The sequence below is a fragment of the Suncus etruscus genome, chromosome 6 (genome assembly GCF_024139225.1).
Source record: "Suncus etruscus isolate mSunEtr1 chromosome 6, mSunEtr1.pri.cur, whole genome shotgun sequence".
NCBI classification, from domain to species: domain Eukaryota; kingdom Metazoa; phylum Chordata; class Mammalia; order Eulipotyphla; family Soricidae; genus Suncus; species Suncus etruscus.
Genome location: NC_064853.1, coordinates 116,052,865 through 116,063,999, shown reverse-complemented (window position 1 = coordinate 116,063,999; position 11,135 = coordinate 116,052,865). Strand labels below are relative to the sequence as shown.

The 11,135-nt window shown below is 41.8% G+C and overlaps 1 protein-coding gene and 1 pseudogene across 1 annotated transcript in view; both read left to right on the top strand.

Annotated features, from left to right (window-relative positions):
- Positions 1–11,135, top strand: part of UBE2V2 (ubiquitin conjugating enzyme E2 V2) — a 738,183-nt gene that overhangs the window by 687,820 nt on the left and 39,228 nt on the right. The window lies entirely within an intron of this gene.
- LOC126011864 (zinc finger protein 18-like) lies at positions 7,403–9,224 on the top strand (annotated as a pseudogene).

Genomic DNA, 11,135 nt, shown 5'->3' with positions numbered 1-11,135 from the left:
TGGGCCCACCCTGGAGATAGCCATATCTTCTGGAGATAGTCATAATCTTTCACAGCTCAGTTTGCAACTCATTCGAGGGGTTTGGAGCTGGCCCAGTTCAAACAATAGAGATATCTTTTCTACAGAACTGATTTATTACATAGTTCTGGGAGGAATTAATCCTAAAAAGTAATCTTAAAGTGCTATCTTTTCATGACTGACATTTATTTCTAAGGAGTACTGACCAGCTCTTCATTAAAATTCCTCACGTTAGATTTTTTTTTTGTATGTCAAATAAACTGGTTTGGATCCTGGGAACCCATTTTTGGAAAGAGTACCACAGGAATTACGCAGTGTCCTCAACAACACCCCCGAGCCTGGTTGCTAGTCCCTGATAAAGTTCTTTAACCTTAATCATTTGAATAAAGTTTATTTTGTTGGAGGTTTTGTGTTTGTTTTTTAGACCACGCCCAATAGTGCTCAGGTCATACTCCTGGCTCTGTCTGGGCTTGGGACAATATAGGATGGTGGGGATCAAATTTGGACCAGATTTGGAAGGAAATACACTACCAAGTACTATTGCTCCAGCCCTGGATATTTTTTTTCATATCTGGGGAAAGATGATTTTGAACTATATATATTCCCTTCTCATTACATGATTTAGAGTATATTGTGCCTATGATTCTTCGGTGGACTACATTTGACTTTTAGCAGGTCCTGGGTTCAATTCTAGCACCACAAAATGACAACGCACTAGGAAAGTAAATTCCTCTGCTCTGGTACCCCATAATTTATTCAGGATTGTTGCATTAAATAATTAACGATGGTTGCTAATGTTTTTACATTTTAGTTGTTAATTGTCAAAATTGATGTGGTATTTTATTAAGGTTTTACTTTTGTTACTTTGGGTTAGGGGTTAGATACTATCATAAATAAGTTAATAGATTGTAATCCTGTCTGGTATTTTGGCCGTTTGCATGGGCGCATCATTGGAAAAAATAGGTGCAAAAGGAGGTTTTATCCATTTTGGATGGACCCTCAATTTATTCATTTACACAGGGAGGTTCTCTGCCTTAAGCATTTTGTTTTGGTTTTGAACTTAAGCTCCCATCTAAATAATCAGCTGTACATGGTTCTTCATTCTCGGACCTCTTATGAACTTCTGACTGGACTAGAACTCCTCTTAGATTGAATTCAAATACCTATGGATCTTCTTTACTGTGGCGCCCATTGTGCAGGGGTGTGTGTGCCTCTTCCTTCGAAATAGGGGCCTAATTCACTGCCTCCAAAGATGGGCTTTCTTCTGCTCAAGCTGGACTGGAATGGAAAATGTGTTTCTTCTCGCCTGCTACACAGCCTTGTGAGCATCTCATCTAAGGATCTCTGTCTCCAAATTACTTTCGGGCTTTGTGATTGCCCCGGGAGATCCCCATGGCCTATTAGGTCCTGAATCTTGGAATTTCATATTCGACTTCTGCTTTTCCAAGGGAATACTTACTCGAAATTGTTCATCTTGGACGCTGTAGATTTTTTTCTATTCTGGAGCTTGTAGTTGATTCCTTTACATCTGCTTCTGGTTTTGAACACCCTGTGTTAGGTTAAAAAATTTTTTTCTATACTTTTTCCCCGTGATGCACTTATGCAAACAGCCACTCTTTTACCATTGTTTAGTTCTTTTTACAGTTATAAAAAAATTACTTCTGTACATTATTATTTCTTTACAAAAAAAAAGGGGGAATTGTAGTATATGAAAAAGTTTCCATAAGATTATTCTTGAAATTGTTGTATATAAAAGTTATTTCCTTAGGATTGTTCTGTGACTATTGCCCTACCTAGCCCTTCCAGGTGGGGGCGCTGTGAAGTTGACAATAAATAACTTGATGGACAGGGGAGAGGGGGCCTTTTGCGAAAGCTGCAGGCTGCAAGAGGATTCTCTCGCTCTCTTTGCCCAATCTTTTACACCCTATCCTTCTTGTCTGTGTGGATTATTATTTGCTACGGATAAATATTACCAAGGTCTCCCCCCGAAAAAGGAACAAGGGGATGGGAAGTAATTTCTCATTCTGGGGACTGTTCTTGGATTCACAAATACCCAACAAAGAATTTAACAGCCAAGATAATTTACACAGGATATTCTGTCACCTAGGTCATTATTTTGTAGTAAAATGACTAGGGCTCGCTCATACAGGCATCGCTGTCCTTCCTGCAGCAGAAGCCAATTTTTACCAGCCAAGTCTCCAAGCCCTCACCTATACCTAGCAGAATTCCCCTAAGGGAATCGTCCCATCTTAAGAAAAGTTGCAGTCATAACCAAGGTTTTCTAAAACCAATTGCAATGAGAAAGTGAGCACAATGCCCATTGCTTTTAGTTCTATTAAACTTCTCTTTTAGTCAGAATTTATTTTTTATATTTATAGTCTGGGTTGGAACGTGATCCCTGAGCTCAAAGGCAGGAATAGGCCTTGAGTATAGCTGGGAGATCCCAAAACCAAGTCTGCTTTCAGTAAGTTCCAAGAGAGTAGGAACATTTTCTAAAATAGCTGCAAATTTTCTAGATGAAAAGAATCAGTTTTTAGAACTTTATGGATTTTCAGCTTTAGAACACTATATATTGGACCATTTCTTGTTACAGTCTCTGTTGAGACTAACCAGTCTGTTATTGCAAAACAGTAAACAATATATGGGTGGTCAGCAATAGTGTAGTGGGTAAGGCATATGCCTTGCACTCAGCTAATACAGGTTTGATCCTCAGCATCCCATATGATCCCTTTCACACTACCTGGAGTAATCCCTGAGCATGAGGTGTAGTCAAAAAAAAAGCAAGAAACAGTAAAAATGTGGTAGTATTAGGAAAGTGGTAGTAATTCTGTAGAGAACTTATCTACAAAATAACTACCATGAAATTTTTGTTTTGTTTTGGAAGCGTACTCAGCGATACTCAGGTTACTCCTGTCTCTGCACCCAGGAGTTACTCCTGATTGTACTCAGGGAACCACATGGAATGCCAGGGATCGAATCCGGGTTGACCATATATACAAAAGACACAACATACTATACTATGACTCCGGCTCCCTAGTTTTTCATGTATTAAGGAATGATTTTTTTTTTTTGTTAGGTTACACCTTATTTACCCAAAGCGAAGATCACCGCTGGTTTTAAAAACAATTCTGGCAGGCAGTGTGGGATAGATGTGAGGTAAAAGACTGCCAGGCTATCCATGTTTCATCCTCAGCCTGGTCCGGATTATTTCATATGCAACCCTGATTGAGACTCACTTGAGGTTGAAGATAAATTAGGTGAGATGATTTTTTTTTTTTTTTTTTGTGGTTTTTGGGTCACACCCGGCAGTGCTCAGGGGTTATTCCTGGCTCCAGGCTCAGAAATTGCTCCTGGCAGGCACGGGAGGACCATATATGGGACGCCGGGATTCGAACCGATGACCTCCTGCATGAGAGGCAAACGCCTTACCTCCATGCTATCTCTCCGGCCCCAGGTGAGATGATTTTACATTTTATCATCTTGGAAAGATAATCTTTTGGGAGGGAGTGGTCACACCCAGCAGCACTCGGGTTTCTCTTGGCTCTGCGCTCAGAAATTGATCCTGGCAGGCTTGGGAGACCCTCTGAGATGCCTGGAATCAAACCAGGGTCCGTTCTGGGTTGGCCATGTGCAAGGTAAAAGCCCTACCACTGAGCTATCACTCCGGCCCTTTGAAGAGATAATTAAAATCAAAACTTCTCTAAGCTTTAAAAGTTGTCTATCAAGAACTCTGACCCCTACCTGTCCCTAGGCTGTGTGGGACTTCTTGCTGACTCCCTTACAGATTTAGAGTGAAAGGATAGAAAACAATCATATAAGCCTATGGATGTGGGCTGGAAGCCGGAACAGCCATACTTAAATCAGGCCAAATAGCATTCAGTATAAAGAAGGAAGAGACAGTGATGGACATTACATGCTGCCTGAGAAAAATAGGTCAAGAAATAATATCATCTACAGATAGGCACCAAATGAAGACCCAGAGAAGTTCATAAAGCTTCTGCTACCAAACCTAAAGAAAGGTATTGACAAACAATATTACTGGGAGTATTGGGAAGAGAGTATTCAACACTCCACTTTTACCACTATGCAGATCAGACAAATCAATCACTAAACAGCTCAATCAGTAAAGAGAAGAGCCCTAAATGAACTAAAGAACTGGGATTATTAGACATATACAAGACCATTCCTCAAAACTAGACTACTCTCTAGTGAACGTGAAATATTCCCTAGGATCACATACTAGGGCATAACTCAAACATAAATTTGCAAATATAAAAAATGCACAAAGTACTTTCTCAGATCATGCCATGAAAGTAGAAATGAAGCACAGAAAAGATGAGAAAACTTCCAACACGTGGAAACTGAACAAAACACTGCTAAACAGCAGCTGAATCAAAGAGGAAGTCAAATAAAAAGAGCCCTTACAATTAATGACAAGATACAAGCTATCAAATTTGAAGGGATATAGCAAAAGCTATACTATGAGGGAAGTTAACAGCAATGCAGACCTACATTAAGAAAGAAGAAAAAGCCTAAATCAAAAACCTAAACACACACACACACACACACACACACCTAAACACGTATCAAAAAAAAAAACTTGTAAAAATAACAACAAACAAACGGACAGTAGTTCGAATCCCAGCATCCCATATGGTGCCCCTTGTCTGTCAGGAGTGTTTTTTGTTTGTTTTTTGTCCACACCCAACGGCGCTCAAGGGTTACTCCTGGCTCTGTGCTCAGAAATCATTTCTGGCAGGCACCAGGAACCATATCAGATTTTGGGATTTGAATCACTGTTGGTCCTGGGTCAGCTGCTTGCAAAGTAAACACTACCGCTGTACTATCTCCAGCCCCCAGGACCGATTTCGAGTGCAGAGCCAGGAGTAGCCCCTGAGCGCCACTGTGTGTGACCCAAAAACCAAAATAATAATAATCAATGAAACCAAGAGTTGGTTCTTTTTGGTAAGCCTTTAGCTAGAATCACAAGAAAAATTTTTTTCCAATAAACTAGATTAGAAAGGGGAGAGATTACAATGGACCCTTCCGTAATTCAAAATATAATGTGGTTATTATGTACGACTTTATGCTCTTAATTGGGAGAACCTAGAATTGTATAGATTTTTTTGTTTGCGGGTTGTTTTGTTTTGTTTTGCCACACTTGTAGGCACTTGGTTTACTCCTGGCTCTGCACCAAAAAATTACTTCTAGCCAGCTCGGAGGATCATATAGGATACAAGGGATCCAGCCAAGGTCAGCCATATATATGCAAGGCACATTTTGATACTGCTGGATAGATAGACTTACACAATATTCCAAAGCTGAATGAAGAAAAAGCTGAAAACTCAAACAGGACAATAGAATATCCTGAGACAGATTCCCAGTTATATGATAAGTTGACTTTTGATAAAAGAGCCAAAAATATGAAGTGGAGCAAGAAAAACTTCTACAAGGCTGGGAAAACTGGTCAGCTACATGCAAGAAATGATCTCAGACCTTTTTCTAACACCATGCACAAAGGAAAATCAAAATAGATTAGATACCTTGATAATTAGACGTGATACCATAAAGTGAATAGAGAAAAACATAAGAGGAACTCTCCATGGCATTGAAGCTAAAAGCATCTTTAAGGATGAATCACCACTGGCCAAGCAAATGGAAGCAAAGATAAACAAATGGGACTATATTAAAATTAGGAAGCTTTTGCACCTCAATGGAGGTGATGACTGGGAGCTGGAGCAATAGCACAGCAGGTCTGACATTTGCCTTGCACGTGGCTGACCTGGGTTCAATTCCCAGCATTCCATATGGTCCCCCAATCACCACCAGGAATGACCCCTGAGCACAGAGCTAGGAGTAACCCTGAGCACCGCTGGTGTGGCCCCAAAGCCAAAATAAACAAAGTACCATATGACCATGATATAAAGACCACACAGAATACGAGAAATTATTCACCCAATACCCATCTGAGAAGGGATTAACAACTAAGGTATTTAAGGTACTGGTAAAATTTAAGAAGAAAAAACATTCAGTCCCATCAAAAACGGGGGGCAGAGGAATCAGAGAAATAGCACAACAGGTATGGCATTTGTCTCACATGTGGCCATACCAGGTCTGACTCCTGTCATCTTATATGATTCCCTCAAGCCTGCCAGGAGTAATTTCTGAGCACAAAGCCAGGAGTAAGCTCTGGGGGCGGCCCAAAAACAGAGAAAAATAATGGGATGAAGAAATGAACATAAATTACCTCAAATGGGGACCAGAGAGATAGCATGGAGGTAAGGCATTTGCCTTGCATGCAGAAGAATGGTGGTTCAAATCCCAGCATCCCATATGGTCCCCCGAGCCTGCGAGGAGCGATTTCTGAGTGTAGATTCAGGAGTAACCCCTGAGCGCTGCGGGTGTGACCCAAAAACAAAACAAAACAAACACACACACACACACATAAAAAGAAATTTACATCAAAGAAGAAATACAAATGGTCCAAAGGTACATAATGAAAGTATTCCACATTATTAATCATCAGGCGTAAATCCAGACAACTACGAGATATCTCACATCACAGAGAATGGCATACATCAAGAACAAAAACAATCAGTGCTCGCACAGATGTGGGGTAAAGAGTCTCTGATGATGGGCCCGGAGAGATAGCACAGTGATGTTTGCCTTGCAAGCAGCCGATCCAGGACCAAAGGTGGTTGGTTCGAATCCCGGTGTCCCATATGGTCCCCCGTGCCTGCCAGGAGCTATTTCTGAGCAGAAAACCAGGAGTGACCCCTGAGCACCGCCGGGTGTGACCCAAAAAAACAAACAAAAAAAAAAGAGTCTCTGATGATGAGAATGCCAATGAGAATGTAGACTGCTCTAGCCTTTATGGAAAACAATATTCCTCAAAAAATTAAAAACTGAGTTTCCATTTGACTCAGCAATGTCCTTCTAGGAATTTACCCTAGAGTTCCAAAAACACAATACAGAAAAGGCATCTGTTCTTTTATGTTCAGTGCAACACTATTCAGAATATCCAGATGCTGGAAATAACCCATTTGCCTGAGAACAGGTGAATGAATAAAGAAAATGGTACATCTAACCTCTGCAGCTGATAGGAAAAATGTAGTCATGAAATTTGCTTATACATTAATAGACATAGGCTGTATCTTGCTGAGTGAAATGAGTCAGAGGGAGGACAGACAGAATGACTGCACTCATCTGTGGGATATTTTTTTTAAATACTTTAAGAGAGGTGAAGAGGCAGGGGCCCGTCTTCTGGAAGTGAGCTGGAGCTCATGATCATTTTCCTGTGAGAAGCTCTGTGAAGACCTGAATCTCTCCAGAAACAACTACACCCAAGAAGTCCTTCACCTTAAAGCACTTGCCAGGCCAGACAATGCCCATTGAACCTGGGCAAGCCTTAATCCTGCTGCCTTCACTGGCAAAAACAGGGTTCTCCTTTCTCTGGGTTAGATGCTGTCCCTGAAGGGCATCTCTCCAATCCTGACGTTACAAGTCAGCTTTTCAGGCAGTATCGTTACCAAGTGATGTCTGAGTCCCAGGAGACTCTGAGACAACTTCGGAAGCTCTGTTTCCAGTGGCTGCAACCAGAGGTTCACACCAAGGAATAGATTCTAGAGATCCTCATGTTGGAGCAGTTCCTGACAATTCTTCCTGGGGAGATCCAGATGTGGGTGTGGAAACAGTGTCCAGGTAGTGGAGAGGAGGCTGTGATCTTGATGGAGAGTTTGAAGAGAAACTCCCAAAGGCTGTGGTAGTGGATTAGCATCCATGTTCTAGGACAGGAAATCTTTTTATTTGTTTTGTTGTTGTTGTTGTTGTTGTTGTTTTGGTTTTTGGGCCACACCCGGCAGTGCTCAGGGGTTACTCCTGGCTGTCTGCTCAGAAACAGCTCCTGGCAGGCACGGGGGACCATATGGGACACCGGGATTCGAACCAACCACCTTTGGTCCTGGATCGGCTGCTTGCAAGGCAAACGCTGCTGAGCTATCTCTCCGGGCCCTAGGACAGGAAATCTTACCAGAAAAAGGGGATTGGCAAGGTGTCTATTTGGGGAAATAGAACCACTTATTGGAGCCTCAGGAACTGGGACTTCAGAATTCATCTTCTAGGCCTGAAAATCCACTGAGCCACATCGTGAAAGAGGAGAACAAGAATTAGTGGTGACTGCTTCTCCGTTTCCTACTCAACCTAATGAAAGCTTCAGTAGGAACCAGGACTTTGGAATGTCACTTCTCTAAATGACTCCTCAGGGGGGCCGGGCGGTGGCGCTAGAGGTAAGGTGCCTGCCTTACCTGCGCTAGCCTTGGATGGACCGCGGTTCGATCCCCATATGGTCCCCCAAGCCAGGAGCGACTTCTGAGCACATAGCCAGGAGTAACCCTTGTGCATCACCGGGTGTGGCCCAAAAACCAAAAAATAAATAAATAAATAAATAAATAAATAAATAAATAAATAAATAAATAAATAAATGACTCCTCAGGAAGAGTGAAGGAAACTGAGTTCCACTCAAAAGGAGCAGTACTGGGATCTTATACTGGAAACCTATGGGAAAATTGTCTCTGGAGGACATAGACAGGAGAATGACAAAGAAACCAAAACTTGGAAAATTATGAGGACCAGAAACTTCTGGAAGCCTCCTGTCAAGTTTCAGGAGAGGCATCTGCTCAAATTTCCTTAAGTAACCTCTTCAAAGAGGATGAAACAAGATGTTTTGGAGGAGAACATATTACCCAATTTCAGGAAAGTTTTCAGGATGAAGGATCTGGGGGACAGCTCTCTTCTCAAGGAAGGATTTCTGGGAAACAACTAGGCCTTCACATGTCTAATCCTAATCCAGAAGAATTAGACATGTTATGGCTGGAGGAAGAGAGAGAGGTCTCCCTGAAAGGACAGCTGAGATCACCAATGGCCCAGAAACTCCCTAGCCGTATCCCTTTTATAAGAATTCTTAGTTGATTTTTCACCAAGAAACTCACATTGGAGAGAAATACTTTCAGTGCTCCCCCTACAAAAAAGCTTTTCTGATAAGTTCAGACTTTGTGAAACATCAGCAAATACAGACAGGAGAGAAGTCCTGTAAATGTGACTTACGTGGGAAAGGGTTTTGTAACTTCTCAGTATTGCACCATCATAAGGAGATCCACACAAGAGAAAAACCCTATAAATGTCCTATCTGTGAAAAAAAATTATTTTAAATATTAAACTTTAAAAAAAAAGATACAGTATGAGAATAATACCTAGAGAAAATAGAAATGATGGGAGGGCAGTGTATTTAAAACAGAGGGGACCACTATGGCAATAATAGTTGGAAATGATCAATCTGTCAAGAACTGGGAAGTGAAAGGAAGTAATATGCATGATATACCTTCAGTAACAGTACAGAAAATCATGGTGCCTAAAAAATGAGGAGGAAAAAAAGAGAAGTGTCTGCCATAAAGGCTAACTGGGAAAATTAGTGATAGAAAATGAACACTGGTGAAGGGATGGGTGTTGGAACATTGTATGGCCAAAACTCAACTATCAATAAATTTTTAACTCTATCACACAGTGATTTCATAAAAAATAAAATAAAATAAATGGTGCCAGAGCAGTGGCACAAGTGATAGAGCATTTGCCTTGCATGCAGTAACCTAGGATGGACCACGGTTTGATACCCTGGCATCTCATATGGTCCCCCAAGCCTGGAGTGATTTCTAAACGCATAACCAGGAGTAATCCCTGCGTGTCACCTGAGGGTGTGGCTCAAAAACAAAAATAAAATAGAATAAAACTATAATGATCAAAATTGCTTGGACTGGAATAAAAATATGCTCTCTGACTAGTGGGTCATAATCAAATATCCCAAAGCAAAGCCCATATAGATGGACAATTAATTGTTTTAAAGAAGCTGAAAAAAACAATTAAAAAAAAAAAGAAAATACAAAGAAGCTGAGAACATAAAATGGAATAAAATAGCCTCTTCAACTAATGGTGCTCGGAAAACTGGATTACTGTGTAAGTTAAAGGTCTGGGTCAGAGAGATAGCATGGAGGTAAGGCGTTTGCCTTTCATGCATAAGGTCATCGGTTCGAATCCCGGAGTCCCATATGTCCCCAGAGCCTGCCAGGAGCGATTTCTGAGCATAGAGCCAGGAGTAACCCCTGAGCGATGCTGGATGTGATGAAAGAAAGAAAGGAAGGAAGGAAGGAAGGAAGGAAGGAAGGAAGGAAGGAAGGAAGGAAGGAAGGAAGGAAGGAAGGAAGGAAGGAAGGAAGGAAGGAAGGAAGGAAGGAAGGAAGGGGGAGGAGGGAAGGAAGGAAGGAAGGAAGGAAGGAAGGAAGGAAGGAAGGAAGGAAGGAAGGAAGGAAGGAAGGAAGGAAGGAAGAAAGGAAGGAAGGAAGGGAAAGAAAAGAGAGAAAGAGAGAGAGAGAAAGAAAGAGAAAGAAACAGGAGCAATTTCTGAGCACAGAGCCAGGAGTAACCCCTGAGCACCACCGGGTGTGACCCAAAAACCAAAAACAAACAAACAAAAAAAGAAGTTAAAGCTCAATTCATATCTCATATCTTATATAAAAGTCAATTCAACATGGATCAAAGACTTCGAGATACAACCAGAAACTATTAAGAACATTGAAGAAAATACAGACAGGATTCTCTAAGATTTGGACCTCAAAAGCTTCTTCAGTGATCTCATACCACTGGCAAAGGCAACGGAATCACAAACAAATGAAACTACATCAAATAAAAAGTTTCTGCATGGGGGGCCAGAGAGATAGCACAGCGGTAAGGTGTTTGCCTTAGATGCACAAGGACGGTGGTTCGAATCCCGGCATCCCATATGGTCCCCCGAGCCTGCCAGGAGCGATTTATGAGTGTAGAGCCAGGAGTAACTCCTGAGCACTGCTGGATTTGACCCCCCCCCCCCAAAAAAAAGTTTCTGCCGGAGCGGTGGCGCTAGAGGTAAGGTGTCTGCCTTGCAAGCGCTAACCTAGGAAGGTCTGCGATTGGATCCCCCGGTGTCCCATATGATCCCCCAAGCCAGGGGCGCTTTCTGAGCGCATAGCCAGGAGTAACCCCTGAGCGTCAAGTGGGTGTTACCCCCTCAAAAAAAGGTTCTGCATTGTAAA